Source organism: Marmota monax, unplaced genomic scaffold (genome assembly GCF_021218885.2).
Source record: "Marmota monax isolate L192 unplaced genomic scaffold, Marmota_monax_Labrador192_F-V1.1 WCK01_AAM20220418_F8-fsc00136, whole genome shotgun sequence".
Taxonomy (NCBI): Eukaryota; Metazoa; Chordata; class Mammalia; order Rodentia; family Sciuridae; genus Marmota; species Marmota monax.
Window position 1 is genome coordinate 723930 of NW_026693905.1, and position 21806 is coordinate 745735.

At 32.6% G+C, this 21806-nt stretch overlaps 1 protein-coding gene across 2 annotated transcripts in view; it reads right to left on the bottom strand.

The window, feature by feature from the left end:
* Positions 1-21806, bottom strand: part of Spag16 (sperm associated antigen 16) — a 719050-nt gene that overhangs the window by 86388 nt on the left and 610856 nt on the right. The gene's annotated exons all lie outside the window — the stretch shown is intronic.

The window sequence follows — 21806 nt, forward strand, 5'->3', positions numbered from 1 at the left end:
AAAACTGTACTGTATTTGATTAAAACTCCCCTCTAATAAAGGTTGACATGCAAAACCTTTTGTTTTTTTCTGCTAAACACTTTGACCAACTGTGTAAACAAACAAACAAACAAAAACACTGAAAAGAGCTTCATTGCTTCCCCCAAACTAGAAAGAGACTTTTGGATTTTGCAGCACAAATCAACAGGTACAAAATGAGAAGCAGATAAATAAGGTGTGAAGTGTGAAGCCAGAGCATCTCAGAGATTCTAGTGAGCATCTCCTCCAGATGCTCAAACCTTTAACAAAGCCTACCAATTCTCAGGAGTAGTTGGGCTATGTGTATTTCTTGTAGGAACTCACCAAAGATAACATTATTTTCTATAATGAGGTAGGGAAAAAACAGAGAAGTTTTGCTATGGCATAGAAAGGAATCTGAAGTCCCTAAAACATATAAAATAGAAGTAAGGGTAATTTTTACTTCTTCATGTGATCAGATTATGGATTTGAAACAAGTTAATAAGTCTCAAAGGTTTGGAGAATTTCCAGTTGATAAGTTTTGATATATATGTTTTATATATTATTTGAAGTAATATATTTAAATTATACCTTCTATAATTTAGCCTAATTCATTTATCTAAAAATACAACAGAAAATATACCCCCATGTATGTAAATACTAACGAGGAAAAGCTCATAGCAATGATTACTGGGAAGAGAAAAATTACACAGGCAGCCAGAATACAATCTTCATGAAGATCATCAAAAAGAAGAAATAATGTCTTGTGAGAAATTGTGTGGTGCTGGGGGAAAAAAAAAGAAGTGAAAGGGAGAAATTTAGACTCTGCAGGACACAACAATAAAATACAACCAAAGAACTAATAATCCATCCCTTCTTAATATCTGCTTATTGCAAAAAAAAAAAAAAAAAAAGCCCACTCTATAATGAAACTATGCTTTTCCACACTGACAGCATAGGGCAGCTTTGAACTTAAAAAACCAACACAAATCATCAGTCCAGGCCATTAAAATGCAGAAGTAAAAACAGTCTTTCTTTATGAAAAACTACTATAAAAATAAATCAAAGAATGAAAATACAATCAGTTTAATTTATAAGGCCCCCTTCCATAACTTGCCAAAACCATCAGTGAAGAAGATAACTGTGACACAACAATTTCTTATCTCTAGGAAGCATTGTGAAATATGGTGGTGAGGTGAGTCAATCAGAAAAAACAAAACTAGAAAGAGGAAAAAAAAGGTTTTTTAAAAGAGAAAATTATATAAAAAAATAAAAACTAAATTATAAGGCAAATATATAAGTAAAATATATATATATATATATATATTTATATATACATAAATATATATAAAGGACAATATAATAAGGTTCATTAAAAATGAAAATGAAAAGAAACAAAAGGGCAAGAAAGTGGTTGAAATGGGAGATAAGAAAAGGAAATCCAATTTACTATAATTGGTGTCTCTAACCCAAGTAAGTACAATAATGGAAAAGAACTAATTTTTAAAAGAAGGAAAGAGGAATTTCCTGCTCACAATAGGCAGGAATAAGTCATTCAAACCTGCAAATGAGAAAGAAAGGAAGGGAGGGAGGGATGGATAGAAGTAGGGAAGGGGGGGGATAAGGAAATTAAAAAAAAATAAGTAAAAAGTTAACCTCTAGAAAAAAATTATGGCTTTCCCTAAACACAAAAGGAAATTTTAAAAAGAGGTAAAATATCCCTCATTTTATAAACACAGTAAACATAACATACTATACTTGATTATAAAAAATAATATGACAGTGTTGCAATCAAAAATTTAATAATCATGAGAAATAATTATGAGATTAATAAAATAAATGAGAATGAATAGGCTTAGTTCTTCTATTAAAAGAAAATTATTTTTAATTTGGCTCACAAAGTAAATACCCAAATATATTCTGTATACAAGACACACACTTAAAATATAATTGAGAAAGGCTAATCATAAATGGACATAGGTACAACAGGCTTCTGGGAATAACAAAGCAAAGACAATACTGATATTGAACAAAGTAAATTTTAAATCAATAAGCATTAAATATGGCAAAGAGTACTCTTTTAATACTAAAAGTCTCAATACACAATGAACTATCAACATCTATCTACCAAAATAACAGAGCAAACATCTTCATAAAGCAAAATTGAAACAACATGCAGAGAGAGTAGCAACACGTGGATCATAGGAAACGTAATACATCAGAATTAGTATGAAATCAATCAAATGGACACAGGACAAGATAAAGGAGTCCTGCAAAACCAAATCAATAAGTGAGATAAAAATATAAACAGAAGTTTACATTCAGATAATAGTGAATGTCTTTTACTCAGGCCTTCATTGAGCACTCATAAAATTTAATCATATGGTGTCACAAAGATAAGCTTTCTAATGAAAAGTATTATAATTACAAAACTCTAATAATGTTACAAACTAGGAATTATTTAAAAGTAAAAAGGTGAGACTGTCATTTGACTGAAATAACAAAACATATTTCAAAAACTCATAAATAAGGAAACAAAATAAAAATTAAAAATTTCTAAGAAAAGGAATAATAAACACTAATATACATATCTGTACCTACATCTATGTACCTATATTCAGGAGTCATAAAACAGTGTTCAAAGAAAATTGGACAACCTTAAACCTTTTATGAGCCCAAATTTTAAAAATCCCTAAATACATTAAATTATGTGCTTTGAAATATTTAAATATATAGAAATAAATCAACAGAAAACATAGGAAGGAAATAATTTAGAAGAAAGTAAAAATTAGTGTGGTTCTGACTTTTAGAATATTTATATTTTATGGACTAAAAAGTAAACAAAAAGGAACAGTAGAAAATCCTAAAATTAAACACATATTCAAAAAAACAAATGATCTAAATAACATTTTGAATAAAAAACATTAATGAGGAGGGCAGGGAGATATAAGTAATTGTATTTGTGGCTCACAGTACTTGAATGGTATGCTTCAGGCCAAACAAAAAGAACTCTAAACAAATAGTGAATATTACTTAGTAGGCTTCCTTTCTTAGAGCCTTGTCTAGTAATACCTAATCTACCTTCTGTACATCAAGATAAAGAGCATATAAATAATTGTGTTGTAAATAATGGAAACTATGTTTGTCATGAGTGGAGAGAAGAGTTATAAATATTGAAAGAGGAAAATTAAAATGAACCCTCTCATATTGGATTTGAATCAGAGGTACATGAACTCACAGTTTTAATATAACTAGTTGGTGGTATAAACAGATTCAGGTATGGGTGTGTGTGCATACATTTATCTTTATATCTGCTTCTATCTCTGTTTATTGAGGATGGCTTCTTTATGGTGATGGAAGGAGGAACCCAGATCTTGATCTTTAATGCCATTTTGCATCAAAAGGAACTAGGACTTTTGGAGAAATGCTAATAACTCAGCCAGGACAAGGAAAATACATCAGGACCCTGAAATACCTTGGCATAGAAGCAAGGGAACTGCTCAAAGATTTATAAGACAAGTCAAATGTACTCTGTGGCCTCATTAAAGGAGCTTCCGTTGGCCAAGAAGGTGACAATCTGAGCATTCAAATAATAAGAATACAGGATTATAATCTGTCACGTGAGATAGAAATACTTTCATTTACTCTTATCTAAGTTAGTAATGAGGAAGAAGGGGAAGCTCTTCCTTTCAGGTGAAAACCAACTAATAAAAGAAAACATGATGGAATTATATAATAATCATAAATAATAATGATAATAACGAAGATGAGAAACATCAATAGATGTTAAAACTTGCTGATGAAATTTTGAGAATACACAAGATAGTTATATGGTCTCAAAGTACTAAGATATTTATTAATTACAAATTGATATATTCAGTTTTCCAATGGAGAGACTTAGCTAAGTTTACCATGTTTAAATGATCAAAGCCAACATCCCCAGGAATGAAGTAGGTCAATAGTGTAGGACTCCTGATATAATTCTCCCCAAAATCATCACTTCTGAAGTATTCCTGTTAAAATTGCATAAACTGAATCTAATCAAAAGGAAATATCAGACAAACACCAATTTAGGGACATTCTATAAATCACAGATCTGTACTCTGCAAAAATGTCAATATGATGAAACTATGAAAGGCTGAGGAGCCGACCAATCCAGATTAAAGGAAACTGAAGAGATAAGACAACTGAATGTGTCACTGATCCTGGGCTTTCTTTGATTATAAAGGCATTATTGGGGCAGCTGCATAAATTTAAGGTCTGTATATTAGATAATTTAGTATATATTAGATAATTTTAATCTAATGCCAACTAACTGATTCAGATAATTTTTCTGAGGTTGTTTGAAAGCATAAATAAAATCTTTCCTCATCCTCTTCATTGTGCTATTTTTTTCTAAGCCCAACAAAGTCTTCTGATGAATTACCATTTCCTTATCCAAGTACAGTCTCTTTTCAACAGGACTTCCAGAGTAGTTTTTTTGAAAATACACATCAGATCATACCATTCCTCCAAAACAGCTCTGTTGAAGAACCAGAGCCCTTTCACACTGTACTCACATAACCCATTTATGTGTCTTTTTCAACAGTTAAACTGAAATTCCTTAAGCAAAGAATTGCATGGTATTCACACTGGCCTAACTTTCCCTTCCCCACACCTACACACCCATCAGAGAGCTGACACTCTGTAATGTTTGTTTTGTGAAATGAATCTATTTTTATACCAGTCTTGCAGGAAATATGTGATCAGGTCTTTGCTGCAATTTTCACCTACTTTACAAGTTTATTAGTTCTTATATAATACTACCTTAATCTATTAACTCTGCTTTGATCAAAAACATTTAACATTTCCTATCATTGAAGGAAAATGATATAGGTTTGTCTCTGGAGTTCCACTTTGTGTCTTTCTTTACTGTCTGATTTATCTGAAAGTTTTTTTTTTCATGGCACGATATGTGTGCTCTTTGGTAATAGTTTTTCAGATTTCTAAACAAGAACTTTGTTTCTGATTTTTTTTTTTATGTAACAGCAAAAATGATTTTTTTAATGTAATGGATATTTTCATTTCTGAGGCCTAGATTATGCCTGAAGAAGAAAACAAAAGGCTCATTGAGTATTTACCTATCCAAAGGCCTTATATCTCAACTTCTTCAAACTAGAAGCCCTATTATATCTCCAAGGTATATCTACATGTAAATTAATATAGAGCTAGGATTTTTATTTTACTTTCATCTTTCCTAAATTCTGCATTTTTCTATAGTTTCTGGATCTGATCGTTACCAAGGGATTACAACATGTGATTTCCGAGAATTCTGCCAAACTGTGACTCCAAAACTGCCTCCTAAATTACTTTGAAGCCTTATTCTAGGTGGCAGCACCTCCTGGTCCTCTGGCAAAGCCTTCCTTTTTCTAAATTGGCCTAGGCTCCAAGAGTACCTGCTGCTCTGTTACTGATACAAATGATCATTTTATCTTCTCAGTACATCCCTAAATTTTCAGCTTCTTATTATTCATTCTGTACTTCATGGCTGTGTTCACTTGTAACTATCAACAAAATGATTAATCACAGAAACAACACCCAATTCACCATTTGTGAAATCTATGCTAACATCACTGCAGTTGGTAAGGGAATGTTGAGCTCTACTCGATCTTTAAGAGTCTGTAAGAGAGAAACAGTGATGCAATAAGGGCAAGGAAGGGTAGAAAGCCAAAGCCACCCAGTATCCTTGCTTAATTTCCTGAGCAACATTCTCTTGTCTGTCAACCAACTTGATTAAAAGCCCTCTGATTGGCTTGGTATGGGTTCCCTCAAAGTGTACCCTGAGAACAATACTTTGAAGGTCATCTATTTATTAAGTGAATCAGAAAGCACATGCCAGAGATTTAGGAAAGGGAAAAGAAGGGTAAAAGCTAATAAAGTGAGTGTTAAAGGAAAACTCTGAGACAGGGACTCAGATTTATTAAAGACTCTCTGAAGAACCACATGAAACTTGCTCCACATTTGTTCCACTGAGATACAGGGATGCCTAGGTACTTGTCCAGTGACTTTTATCTGTCCCCAAGAGCATAAGCTTCTTTGAACCTGAGCCCATGAAGCTGTGGCATCAGAGGAAGAACCCTTACGAAGAGAGATACAGATGGAAGCTCTTGCAGCATCAGTGTGATGATGGCCCCAGGAACTGTCCTGTAGGATTGCAGATGAATGGGAGGTTCTGGAGTGAAATACCAACAGCATCAGCTGCAGTATCCTAGGTTGAAATTGGAGACTGACCTGGAGGAAACATACCTTTCCACTGATGTCTTGTAGAATAGAATTAACTCGAAGGATTTAAATTATTGACAGAATACTTTGCATTTGATAAAACTAAAATCCTGGCATTTTATAAATGCAAAATAACATAAGTTTACTTGAAAAATAACAAAATAACATTAGTTACTTGAAAAATCAAAATATGATATCAAAGTAATAAGTGAAAATAAATATGTCTATCTTTTCATCTGTTGATGGGTATTTGGGAAGTTTCACACTTTGACTATTGTGAATAATGCTTCAGTGAACTTGGGAGTGCAGATCTCTCTCAAGATCCTGATTCCAATTATTTTAGATGTATGTATACAAGGAGAATTGTCCAATCATATGCTGTATACATATAATATTTTTAGCCATAAAAAGAATAAAATCCTACCATTTGTGACAACATGAATCAATTTGGAAGACATTATACTAAGTGAAATTAACCAGTTTAGAAAGATAAATACCGTATGATTCAACTTATAAGAAATAACCAAAATAATCCAACTTGTAGAATGAGAAAATAGAAGTGTAGTTGTGGGGGTTTGGGGGAAGGGGAAGGTGGAGAGATGCTACTCAGTGTTTGTAAAATTTCAATTATGGAAGATGAAAAACTTTTAGAGATTTGCCAAAGAGTGCCAACAGTTAACAACACAATATCGTGCAGTTAAAATTTTAAGATAGTATCTTTCATGTTAAGTGTTTTAGCAGTAAAAAACAAAACAAAACAAAAAAACATAAAAAAAGAGGAGAAAACTTTTGGATGTGGTGAATATCTATGGGTGAGCATACGTCCAGTGATCAAATCTATAACATTTTCTAAGCCCCTGTTTGTCTTCTCTTCTCCACATTTTTTTCCCTTGTGTGTGTTAAATCTTCTTTAACCAGGCTCCTCTTTTTGCTACCACTCTGGTCCAAACTGCTGCTGTCTTTTGCACAGATGGAAAACAATAGCCTGATTTTGGAGTACAAACTGATATTTCTGCTTCTACCATTGTTTTCCCTTCTCTCTGCCCTCTAGTTTGATAAAAGCCAGACCCTTGCTCAAACCCTCCATTTTTTGCTTATATTACCCCACATAATGGCAAAAGTCATCAAAATGACCCACTGAACTACAGAATTTATCCACCGCTTCCTACCCCTCAACATTTCTCTAATCTCATTTTATGTTTTCCAATTGCCTTTCCTTTTATTCATCCACTCCAGTTACTCCTTACTTATTTCTCAAACACACAGAAGCACACTGCTACCCAACGATTTTGTACCTGGAGTTTCTTCTATTTAGAATACTCTTTATTCTGGTATCTATTGGCTCCCCTACCAAACTTTCTTAAGGCCTTTGTTCAAATAATATCATACTTAGAATTAAAATACCCTTCTTTGTGCACCTGCCAAAGACTTATTACTCCCCTGACTTTTTTCTCCAACCGTATGTATCATCATTTAGTCAACTAGTTATTTTTGTCTTCTTCCCTCCATGAAAAATCTCAACAAAGGCAGGGACTTTTGTCTGTTTCATTTTTTAAATATTTTTGTATTTAGAGAACTTGAATATTATCTGCTACATGTTGGGCATTCAGTTCGTACACGCTTATTGATTGATTGTACTGCATTCAGTAGTAGATTTCAGTGTTCTAAATACACACACATGTACATTTTTTAAAAATGTAAATCATTTTCATATATAACATTGGTAAGTAGTAAAACTATTCAGAATGCCAGAGCAACTGAATTCAATTACACTACATCAGAGATATAAAGAATTCTTATTTAAGAAAATTCAAAAATACCTTAAAATTTTATCAGATGCATATTAAAATTAAAATCTTGGGTAGAGACATCTTCTACAAAATTGTAACTGGGTATCAGAATGTATGTGACATTCTTTAAGTACAGAAAGAGAATAAAGGATGCAAACATTAAAAATAATAATGGACAACCTAACTTGTAATTTTGCTGAACTAAGAATGGTAATCAAGTTTTTGTAAATGCCAAACTGTTGTTTTGCTTCCTGAAGTGAATGGTCATGAAAAGTCCCCACTATCTGTCTCTTAAGTCCTGCACTTCTATGAACTACAGCACTGACAGCGCTATGGTTCAAATCCTATGAGCCAGTGCATGAAGACTATCTCTGTTCCTTGGCATTCTGTGCCAGGATTCTCACAAACACCACCATTTCCCTCCACTGAGAGACTGCTAACCCCAGAAAATAACCATAAAAAATAAGGAGAAGATCTTGCTTGTTCACTGCAATTTGAGAACTGTAGTAGAATAATTTAGGTACAGCAGGGTGCTAGCTACCCACAATCTCACACTGTCATCTAACAACTGACAGATGCCACAAATTCCAGAAAACAACAGGGAAAAAAGTAGGGGAAAGTGAAGTTACATTAAAAATATAGTAGTTACCTCACAGAACACACTTAATCACATATTTTATCATGAAGGCAATCAAACACAACACACACACACACACACACACACAATTGTAAGAGCACTTAATTTCCTAAGACAAAAATAGAAAAAGTTACCTAAAATTTAACCAAAAAATGTTAACTAATTATAATTTTAAAGCAAACAAGATATTCATACTATATATTAAAAATCTTAACTTCTATATCAAATAATTTAAATATGGAATACAAATTACATAGAAGTCAATGTCAATGATAGACTGAATGACTGACTTACACTTAATGAATATAAAAACATTTTGACCATCCCAGAAGTTATACAGTTATTTATAAAGAATGGATAAGACCATTTTAACCTTTCAGACTGGCAAATTTGAAAGTGACAAGAGTGTTGAAAAGTAGGCACAATTGTGGATTATAGAGGGAGTATAAAACTAGATTTGGTCAACATTTTATAGAGCCTTTCCCATTATGATTTAATTGTTTTTTGAGAATGCAGCTCACACTTCCTATAAACATATCTTAATGAAACCATTTGGCAAATGTGAGAAAAAAATGTCTTCTATAGTCTTGTTTAGAGGATCAGATAATTAGAATCATTCCAAGTATCTATTAGTAGGAGGTTGTTTAAACAAATAGTGATGCATCTATACATTTAACTGCAATGTATCCATCATACATTAATAAAGGAAAGGGTGTATATATAATATTTAAAATATTCAAGATACGTTGTTAAGTGAACAAAAATTGGCTCCTCTAATATTAGCTATGGAACAATCCTAAGCACACAATAGAAGAACTTCAAGTGGAATTAATATCTATATAAAAATATAAATGATTATAATGCTAAAATGTTATCATTAATCATTTTAAAGATTTTTAAAAATATTTCTTGTAAATTACACTTTTCCTACCTTTGACAATGTTTTATTGTGTAATAAAGAAATTGAAACATTAAAAAGCAAAACATCATGAACAGTGGCATAAAGATTCTTCAAAGTAGATGAAACTCTAGCCAGTTATCCAAAGGTACATGAGGTTTAGATAAGGATTTAGGGATCAGCGACAGGAAGCTGAAATGAGGAAAGCTGAAGAAAAACAAATGACAAAGGATGATTCTACCAAAAGTCTCCAGGAGACTTTCCTTTGGAAATCCAGGGTTTCTATTATATATCACATATTTAGGACCTACTTCATAGATTGATATTCTATCACATTGATTGGGTTATTAATCTTTCTTTCTTTACTTCTATAATAATTTCTTTTATAGTTACTTTATAGTTTAGTACCTAGTAAAATAGTCATCCTTATCTATCTTTATTTCTTTCAATTATACTTCAATTGCTCTTATCTAATCATATATAAAAGTTAGACTATGCCTGATTACACTTTCACAATATCAAAAAATATTTAATGCAAAAATAATATCAGGATCTCCCCTGGAATTTCATTAAATCTATGAGGTATTTTACCAAGAAGCTAGGTATTGTGTGTCTCTTTCAATCAAAGAAACTGGTGTTTCCTTTGTGCATGCATGTCAAATTTATTTGTATCTTTCATTATTATTATTTAGATACTTTCTATTACACAAACATTTTTGTTTATATAGCATCACTTTTATTGATGTTGTTAATTTATATGTTTTTTGTTTTGCCAGCAGAGAGGAAAACTACTAATTTTTCTATTTAATTTTATTGGGCTACTTTTGGACATTATTGCTTATAAAATTGTACATAAATATAACTTTTAGATTTAAGATATGTCCATATGTAGCAAATCATATACTTATATGGTAATAGTAAGGCAAAGTGGGTTAAGCATGGTTTGTTATTGTCTTTTCCAAAGAAACAGTTTATGGATAAACAAATTCTACTTTCTCTTACCCCATTAAATTATGCTTTAACTTTGCTGTTTTTCTATTTGCCAATATTTTTTGGCCCTACCTCCCACCAAGTTTCATACATTGTAGGTATATCAAAACCTGAAGTTATTCTTGGAAGCCGAGTTGTCAAAAAACAAATGGCCATTTCAGTATATCTTTTACAGAAGTATTTAATTTTGTTGTGTGACTAAATTGAAGAGCTTTTGCCTTTATTTATAAAATATACAACTGCCCAAAACAGGAGGGTACACAAAGCAGCTTGTCTTCCTTTTCAGTGTTTTCTTTATTGAATGAAAGGCTTAAAAGTACAATGAACAATTTTAAAAAGGAACATGACTAGGTGCAGATTTTGTGATTATCCAAGATAAATGCACTTTAATTTTAATTAATTGTTAATAATTTTCTAGTGCTGCAGATTTATATAACAAGAGGTGTAGTTTTGCCTTATACTGATCACAACCACTGTAGGATGCCAGAAATACTCGCCAAAAATGCTGCATTTAATTTCTAGTTTCATCAATGATACCTAAAATTTATAATTAACACGTAGTGCTACAATGAAGTCAAAGTTAAGTTTATCTTGAAGTACAGCCAAGCCATCATTATTGAAGCTTTAATGGATTGAATATATATATATATATATATATATATATATATATATATAAAATAAATAACAGTGACAAAATCATTCCCTAACTAATTTCTATATGTTGAACTGAATTAAGGAACTACAAGCAAGATGGGTAAAATAAACACTATATGGGCTGTGGAATTACACAATGATGTGAGGAATTACAGTCACTGAGTTCTCAAAGTAACAGCCACAGACAAAACGTGAGTCAAAACAATCTACAATGAAATTGTTCAATTTCATTAAGCATCATTTAACCCATCAACCAAAGAGACAGAACATCAAATCATGAGAAGACTTGCCAGAAGCTTTCTCAGCTACCAGCAAGCAGAAAAATGACTGACCCTTTTTTATTTTAAAATCTAAAGTCTCAAGGCTAATATTGAGATTCAAATATTATTTCTATTTAGAAAAAGAATGTTGAACTTCATAGGATTAAATATTATGCTGCACCATACACAACCAGGAAGTAATGAAACCTGAATGCAAACTCTATTCTGTCTGACTTCCATAATTATATTTTCTCTATACCATACACAAGGCAGAAAAAAGATGGAGGCTAGAAAGTATTTATTTTATATATATATTTGTAGATGGACACATTAACTTTATTTTTTATTTATTTTTATGTGGTGCTGAGGATTGAACCCACTACTAGGGAAGCACTCTACCACTGAGCCACAACACCAGCCCCAGAAAGTATTTCTTTTGGTGAAACACAGTCTGTGATTAAATTACTCTCAATTTTTATGTGATAATCCTATTAATTATGTCATTCAAATAGGTGCTGTTTTTAAAGAGACCACGCAAGATTCTACTACATCTCAAAATGTGGGCCCATTTCTCTCCTCTTGGTTTTAACTCCCCATCAATCATCTACACATATAATTCTACTGGCAATCTCAATAAAAGGAATTAAAATCTGAATTCAGTAGAGTAAATAAAAAAATATCTCTATTAAATTCGGGAAATAATAACATGGTTTTTACAAGAAAATTGCACTAAATGTTTACATTTCACAAGATGCTAAACTTTTCCCTTTCCTAAGAACATATTTGATGACACAGGGGAAAAGGTGATGAAGTTAAATTACACTCAGAGTGTGCTAATGTAATTTGGAACAGGATCAAACCCAGTGTCATAAGCAGATGCCTACAAATGTCTTAGATAATCAGGTTTCATTCATTTGATGTCATGTTAAAACTGAGATTGTATGATGGAGTACTAGTATGGCAGTATGTAAAAACATGGATGTGCAACCGATGTGATTCTGCAATCTGTATATGGGGTAAAAATGGGAGTTCATAATCCACTTGAATCAAATGTATGAAATATGATATGTCAAGAGCTTTGTAATGTTTTGAACAACTAATAATTAAAAAAAGGAATAAGGACTTTGATGCTGAAAGGAAATGTGCTGTGATCTCAAGATAAGCACAGTTGTAGACCTTTTAAAAAGTTATTTAATGTCTCTGATTTTCAGATTTTTCATCTATAATGTGGTTAAACAATTTTCTAACTTGCAGCATTGTTTTGTGGTAGACCCTGTCTAAAGTATCTGATAGAATAAATATGGGCTATTTTTTATAACAGATATTGAAGAACATAACAGAAACAATTACATATTCTGTATTCAAATTTCATACCCTCCTAAAAAATAGAAATACTGTAACACTGATGAAAACCACCTATTTCAGCAATGGAATGAAAACTTCAAGCAAGCATGTGGGAAAATTATTTTGCAAAGATTTACCTCATGTTACCCCTACTCAAACGTGAGTTCTAGTGCCCAGTATATGTCTTTTGACCTCTTCCTTCTAATTCTAGAATGTAATCTGAGCCATACAATTATACATAAAATATAGCAAAAAAAGTATCTTAACTATGTCAAAAGTGAGTGATGTCAAGATTAGATTATTCTAAACAAATGATAATGGATTCTAACTATTCATATGCCCACCTAGAACATATCTTTGCATCTTTTGGGGGGAGAAATTTGAATTAAGTGCATGAAATAGGAGAGGATTATTTCTAAATCTGATAGAATTGAAATCTCATGGAATTTATCTGAATGTTAAGTTGGATATACAAAACTATGAATCATTGTTTCTATATCATAATATGATAATTTTTCAAAGCCTGATACCCAGGTACAAAAATCTAGTCTTCCTCTTGCTAGACTCTATTATACTGTTTATATTAACTATAAAGGAAAAGAGGCAAAAAATGATGTTATTTCATATATCTAGACAAAGGTTTTATGTCAGAAGTATGAGAAATTCTACAAAATGCAGCATTTTATCAGAGAAATGGCAATCTTTCAAAACCTTAAAGCATTTTAAATTGATCTATTAGTACACAGTGGTTTTATTGTGTATTGAAAATACTTATTTTAATTTTTTAGAAAACTACGTTATTCATGCAAAATGCATTTCCTCCTGTAAGACACAAACCATCTAATTTATAGTCTATGAAACAAAAATCTATGTATTTACACCTAAATTCAATAACAAATTTAAATTCTAATTTAAGTTCTAAAAAATCTTAGGCATTTCAGAAAACAAATATAATAAGTTGATTATTTAAATGAATATCTTAAGAATCAATTCATAGCTATCTACAGGCTACTTCTGCTAAGGAAAGATAGGAAGGATAAGTCAATTGATCATATTTTTGAAAAACCTGCATTTTTTACACTTATTACTGACATTATTCTGAAAAAAGATACAATACCTATCTTAATCAGTATAACATTCCTTAGAACACAGTTTCTACTGTAGTTTTAATGAAGTGAGAGGTACTATTTGGATAGGAGAAGCCTGTTGAACCTGATAACACTGGAGACTACACAGATACCCAGAGAAGAGTAAAGGGACAGAAGAGAAGTTTGATTTTTCTGAAATGGAAGCCATAGTGAATTAAGATAATTGAGGAAGAGAAAAATTAAATTATTTCAGAGGCAATGTTAGGGATGGATTGAAAGATAACTTGAGGATGTACTGGGGAATAAAATAGACCAAATTATGTTATGCACATGTATGAATATGTAACAATTAAACTTGCTATTATGTGTAATTATAATGTACCATTAAAAATCTAGTTAAATAAAAGAAGAAAGATAAGTTGAGAATTCTGATGAGGATTACAGCAGCAGAGGAGGTAGGTTATGCCATTTTTAGGAAAGCAGGGAGAGGATTGAGTTTGGTTTTAACCCGGAGAAAAAAAAATTGTGTAATTTATGTAGTTCATCTTTATTTAGTGCCAATTTTATGGTATGCCTTTGGCCTCAGTCTAACTGAAAAAAAAAAAAAGCAAAGCCAATGCAAATGAAATAAACTATATTTAAGGAAAGTGACAAAAAAGATATTTAGTTAGAAAAGACAAGATAGTAAGGTATTATTTCCCCTCCTTCCCTCCCACTTTTCCTTCTTTTCTATCCGACTCCCTTCTTCACTATCTCCCTCCTTTCCTTTAACATTTGTTGAGCACTTACTATGCCAACCACTGTAAAAGCAGACAAGAAATCTGAGTTTCATGTTAGAGAAAAATCAAACAAGTATAATGTGGTACAATAATTGCTATAAGAAAATCTAAAACAGGTTGAGTTCTTATTAGTCACGCTGCTAAACATGTTGTGTAATTAATCACTTAAAGACCATCATGTCTGTTTTAGTCATCTTTTGTATCATTGACAAGAAGAGTGAAGAGGAATAAAGGCTTATTTATGGTTTTGAGGTCTCAGTTCATAGATGACCAACTCCATTTTGCTGGGCCTGAGGTAAATATATCTTGACATGAGGGTTTGGTAGAGGAAAGCAGCTTAGGACATGGCAGTCAAGAAGCAGGGAAATAAAGCTCTGCTCACCAGGGACAAAGTATAAAGCCCAAAGTCAGGTCACCAGGGCCCACCTCCTCCATTCATATCCTACCTGCCTACAGTTACCACCCACTTAATCCTTATCAGTGGATTAATGCACCTATTAAGTTAAGGCTCTCAAAACCCAATCACTTCACCTCTGAATTTTTTTTTTTTTTTTTCGCATTGTCTCACACATTAGCTTTTGGGAGACACCTCATATCTAAACCATAATAACATCCTTATATGATTAGTACAATTAATATTTAAACCAAAACAACATCCTTATGTGATCAGTACCATTATCCACACATTACAAACGAGGAAATTGAAGCAAAACATTTTGTCCAACTGTCAAAGGTCACACTGCTAATAAGCAGCAAAATTTAGGTTTGAATCCAGGCAGAATGGCTATGTGCCACCACTGTGCCTCTTTGATACAACATGAAGTACATCCAGGGTTACATAGAAATACATAAGTACTTTTATTTTTTTTAAATACATCTGCTTCTACCACATTTCCAAACCACTTGTCATTACATAATAATTATGGTAGAATTGAAATCTCCTGGAATTTTTCTGAATCTTAATGGATTATACAAAACTATGAATCATTGTTTCCATTATCAAAATGTGATAATTTTTCAAAGCCTGATACCCAGATAAAAAAAATCTAGTCTTCCTCTTGCTAGACATTATAATGCTATTTATATTAACTGTAAAGGAAAAGTATGAAAGAATGATACTATTTGTAATATCTAGGCAAAGGTTTTATGTGGAAGGTATGAGATACACTACAAAGAGCAGCATTTTATCAGTCTTGCTTGCAAATTGGTCATTCTTGGTTTTTGGTGGGAAAAGCAATTCGGCTGTCTCTTCAAGTTCAACATTTTAAGTAATTTATAAAGAAATAATTAGCAAAATAAATTCTAAGCAGTAAAGTTTTCTTGGTTGCCTCCAAAGAAGCAGTGGAGAGCCTGTGAAGGAAAATGAAGTAAGTCTTTCAAGACAGATGAAAATTCACCAGAGATAAGGGGAAATTATGTTAGGTAGATGAAATACCAAAGCAAAGCTTTTCTCCAAAAGTAAAATCATCATATGTGTTATATAATTTCATGTGGTTAGGACTGGGTGTGTGTGATAACCTAGGGTGTCTAACACATATGAGGTGAGAGGACAGTAAGCTTTTTGCATAGTGTTTGTGCAATATGAAGATCTCTGGATGGAGGTCTCCAAAGCCAGTACAACACAATATCTGGGTACGATGCAGTAAGGCTTCTTTTACCTTGTGCAATACAGCCTGATGCTGCAGTTGAGAGAACTAAGAACATTTTTAAGTAGTTAATTTTATGCAAACACATTCTTTGATGATTAGAACCTCACAATCTTTTTGTAATAAGTCAAGAAGTGATCAAGAAAAATGCTTTCTACCTCCATAGAATTTCACAATTATTTTTTAACACAAAAAGCAGTTTTAAAAAATTGACCTTAAAGATGAGTTGTGCTTTTTTTCTCAAAAACACAGGTATTCCTAATTTTTTGACCTTTTATGTGATGATGAGCATTTGGTAACGGTGTGCTATAAGCAGATATTTTTGAAAATAATAATACAGTTAATCATCCCATCAAAGGAAAGGTGACATTTTAACAGTGAACAAAAAAGACACTATTTTCAAAAGAAACTTGTGCTATACAACATTTGATAACATGTTTGACAGTGTTTCCCTTGCTGAATCTATGTAAGGACAGTGAACTTTAAAAGTTCTTGTATTTTTTTTCTTTCTATTTTTTTAACATTTGAAAATTTCTGATTATTTTATAGGACCAGTTGATGTACCTCAAGATAAAAGAAATTCCTAGCAAAAGTTTACAAAAATACCCTTGCATAATTGGTAGCTGCATTTGACAATCCAATCTGCCAATTGATAGGTACAGATTGTGGTGCTTTACTTTGCTTTTAGTTTTCTACCTTTATGAAGGATCATTTGCAGCCTTCACAGCTGCTAAATTCAATCACAGATCTGACTCTTGAGTTGCAGTTGTTAACTGCAATCATTAAATTCTGTTTTTTTTTAAATATAAGCATAATCTTTTCTTACCGAAGAGTCATTTTAATATTAGTGGTTCTTTTTCTTTCTTTCTTTTTTTTTTGTCACAACCAACCAAAATTAGAGGCCATAAAATAACAATATGGAATTTCAATTACTGCCAATTGTATCCCCCTGTCATCTTTTATTTTAGTGGTATATGTGTATATATGTGTATGTATATTATTACATAAATGAAATGCCAGTTTAACAGCAAATGCTAATAGCACTCCCCCACTGGAAAAAAAAAATGGAGACTACTGTGCTAAAAACCTGAAGGTCAGGTTGATTATAGGAGCCACTGAAATGACCAGGTACATGAAGAAGGTGGACCCCAGTTAAGAGGCAGCTTGGTTCCTGACTACAACTGACCACTTGGCTGATTTGGGCAACATACTTCCCAGATGCTCTTTTTTCTCAATTCTGAAATGAAGATAATAACAATACCCACCTAATCAGATTCCAATAAGCATTATATAGCTGTTGTAGGAAAAATGAAGGCACATAAGATCTCTAGTAAATATAGGTTCAGAATCAAACCCTGAGAGAAAAGTCATGAACTGGGCTTTTGTTTCTACATTCAGACCTTCAAAGAATGTCAGACTCCTCTGAGAGTTCACCAGAACCTGTGGGGAAAACCAACAGGGCTAATGTACCCACCCTGAGGCTGGACTATGAAGTAGATGGGTCAGGCACAAACAGGAGCCAACAGGCTAACTTTTGGTGAGTTCATAGTTTTTTGACTTTATAGGAACTCACAGTGATTAGTTATTGGCTCATTTGGTCAAAGCTAAGACAGAAGAGTGCTGAGTGCTGGATCCGTGCATAAAGTTAGCTAGTTTGGGGAGTACCGCGTGGTCACTACAGGTAACCCAGGCCACCAACACTCTGTCGGGTCACAAGAGATAAAATGTTAGCAATTCTGACCAATGCCACCCATCTCTGACACAGCTCACAGGCAGATCACTCATCTCATTCTCATTCTGTGCTTTACTATACAGAGAACATATTCTTTACTTCCAAAAAATTGCAAAAGCCTTAATATTTTCATTAGACTTGTGAATGACTAATAATCTCATTGCTATTATTTTAAGCAGTTTTCCAAATCACTCATGTACTTTGGAATTTTTTATGCTGCTTTTTGGGAGGACATTATAATTTTTCACTAAATTTATCATACAAAATATAATTTTCTGACAATAAAGCAATCTTTTTTTTTCAATTTTAGTTGAATAGTTTTACTGTTTCATAATGTTGACGAAAAATAGAGGCAGCCCTATAAAGCAGAACAATTTCATGAGTTTCCAAACTACAAGTTCTTTTATAGCCTCTATTTTGTAATTATAGAGATTTATATCTCTCTCCTCATCCCTCACAAAATTCAAAACTGATCTGTCCATTTGACTTAGAGACTGATTTAGAGGTCTCCACATTCATTATCTTCCATAATAAGCTGTTCGATTAAGTTAGTGATTTAAGACTAATATATGTTTGAGAGTGGAAGAAGGAACTTTAAAACTAATTTATAGGAATATAATCTGCTGATCATTTTTACATTTCATCAAAAAATATTTTAGAGGGGGTCTCAATAGTAATTGATCACATCAACATAACAAAATTCAGCATTATTGCTTCACTAATAAGAAAAGGAAGTCATTCATTTTCCTTTAGGTCCAGACCTTCGGGATAACCTAACAACTTACCAATTATCAAGGCATTAACATATTTTAAAATTATCAAGAAGGATATCATAGGTGTAGTTGATGTCACAAGTCAAAGAAAGTCATCTATTATCAATACATTTTGCTATTTGTACTATTACAAAGAAAAACCTATAGCAATCTTGGTTACCCTCTTCAATGGCTCATAATATTCAACTACAAATATAAATCAACTTCAACTCTTCCCTGATCCATTGGGAAAACAACTAATAATTCCAATCTTAGTAAAATATTCAATTATATTATGTAAACAATATATCAGGTAGCTTTAAAAACTATACATATAAAAGGCTGGGGACAAGCTCAGTTGATAGAGTGCTTGCCTTGTATGCACAATACCCTGGATTCAATCCCCAGCACCACAATTAAAATAAAAATAAAAAATAAATTATACATATAAAATGAATTTTTTAAAAACTGAGTGATTCATGGATTTTTCTTGTTTGATTTTAAAATAAATAATGTATTTCTGAAACAAAGTTATCAGAACTACCTAATGCAACTCTGGTGAAATAATTCTGTTTAATTCTAGAGTTGTTGATTTTATGTGTAAAATTTTGTATCAATATTTTAATTAACAGACTGCATTATCTAATTTTTAAAAACAAATTAACTACTACTCTTTTACAGAGTAGTCTTCTATAATACACAGTTATCAATTTAATGTTTTAAACCCCATGGTTAAAATATTTTCATGAAATAATTTTTTTCAATCAATAATGCATTTACCATATACTTACTAATAACATTTAATGTGTATCAAAACATCTTAGAGTTCTTTTCCTGTATCAGTGATCATGAAGCTAGTATGTATAATATTAATAACATCATAATATTAGTAATATAAATTTTAATTTGCCATTAAATCAATTAAAAATATATATGCTTTTTGAAATCATATCTCTGGGACTCATTGACCAATGCACTTACATTTAACCCACATGTAATGCCACTACTATGCTAAGGCATAGTGTTGTGCTGTGTCCCTCCTTTTCTCCTGATAGTATGGGGAATAAGAGTACCAGAGGAGGAGCTTTGCAACATCAGGGTGGAAGGTCACACTTGATAAGTAACTTTATGTATTTAAGGCACATATAGTAGAGGCAACTTTTCTTACAGATAATTACCAGAGATTCAGTTTTTCACATGAGAGAAAGTAAATAAGAAATATGGTTTCTGAGAACATTCAGTTACAGCACTTAAAATAAGAATAAGAATATAAAGTCAATAGAAAATGAGTCTTAAATTTAGGTCACTGAATATTTTCTCTCTTGGTTTCCTTTGAACGGTTACTTTTATTATATATTCCACATTTAAGTTTTTAGGGCTAAATGCTTTGAAAATCTTGCTTTTTCATTGATGGTCCATTAACAGGAACAAATTCCCTTCATCAGGGTCTAAGCTATTTAAAGCAAGGAGGGGCATGTGGGAACTTTCTATCAAACAACAAATCATTCTGACCTCTTTCTTAAGTCATATCTGGTACATTCTTCCCACAATGTCCCCCTGACTTCTGCTACCTCAGAATTCTACATTTCTGTGATACATGAAGCTGGTGACTAAGACACATGTTGCTCTGCTATTTTATCGTACTATATAAGGCTGAGGACGTCTTATTCCCCACTGATCTGAAATGAATTCACGTCAGTGGACTAAACAGAGCCTCACATACTGAATCTGCATCCCTGCCCATACCATTTGTATGTCCATCATAATACTCCTTTATGTCAAATATGCTTTGTATAAGGGAAGATAATGATATAAATTATAAGATGTTTTTCCTAATGGATCCTGGAACTAGAACTAGGGTTATGGATAGTCACCTAGAGTCATTTTCTCTTTAATCCTCATCAAATGTTGCTAAGAATATGAATACATTGTCTTGCAAATTGTAACATTCTTCAAATGTAACATTCTTCAACAAACTTCCCTGCTCTCTATTTTGTTTCCTGTATTTTTAGTTCTTTCCTCTCTGCCCTCTTCTCCCTAAATAGATAAACATACTGGCTCCTATGGAACAAAGAACCTTTTATTTGACCTCTAAAGCTACAATCTCTTCTCCTGAATCATTAGAAAATATAGTCTCCATATCCTGTTTCCATTTCTTAGCACCAAATTCATTCTTATAGCCATTTAAGCCAGGACTGTCTGATTTTACCTATGAAAATCCCATGACCCAGGAGAACCCTCAATCTCAGACTAATCAGGAAAGTTGATCACTCTAAATTCCTCCTCATCCCATGAGCTCCACCTGGATTCACACCTCAAGTTCTGATACTTAGACTTATCTTTAGTACTTTCTCTCCTTTTCATCTCACAGTCAAGCTTCAGTTCAAATTCTCATCCACTCACAGCCTGTTGTGTGCTCCTTCAGGAGACTAGCTCCTTGCTTTACTATCAAAGTAATCTATTAAAGGCAAACCTGGTTGTTACAATGTTTGTACAGCACTCTTCCTTCTATTCTTCTGAAATAATTTGAAACAGATACTTCATGCATGTACACTCTGGCCTGCCATTTCTCCCTTCTTCCTTTAGTTCTGAGAGTGTGGCACTGCAGCCTCCCAACTCCATAGCTTTGTACATGTGCTGCCCTGTCCTAGAATTCATCTCTCTCCAGACGCCCTGGTGCACCCTCCTTACTCTCCAAATCACAGCTTAAACCTAGCCTTCCTGGAAGCTGCTTACTCGCTCACAGCAGATGAGGCTTGTTGCTTTCCCCTGGCACATGTATGTTCTTATTTTATCACATACCTCACTTCACTAAAATAATCTCATTTCTATTTTCTTACAAACTGACAAACTCCTTGAGGGGAACCTCATGCTTTCCTGTTTTTATCACCAGCACCAACAGAGTTTCTATCCCATATAATTGTTGAATTAATCAAATTAATATTTGATGAAATGATTATGTTGCTTTTATGTACTAG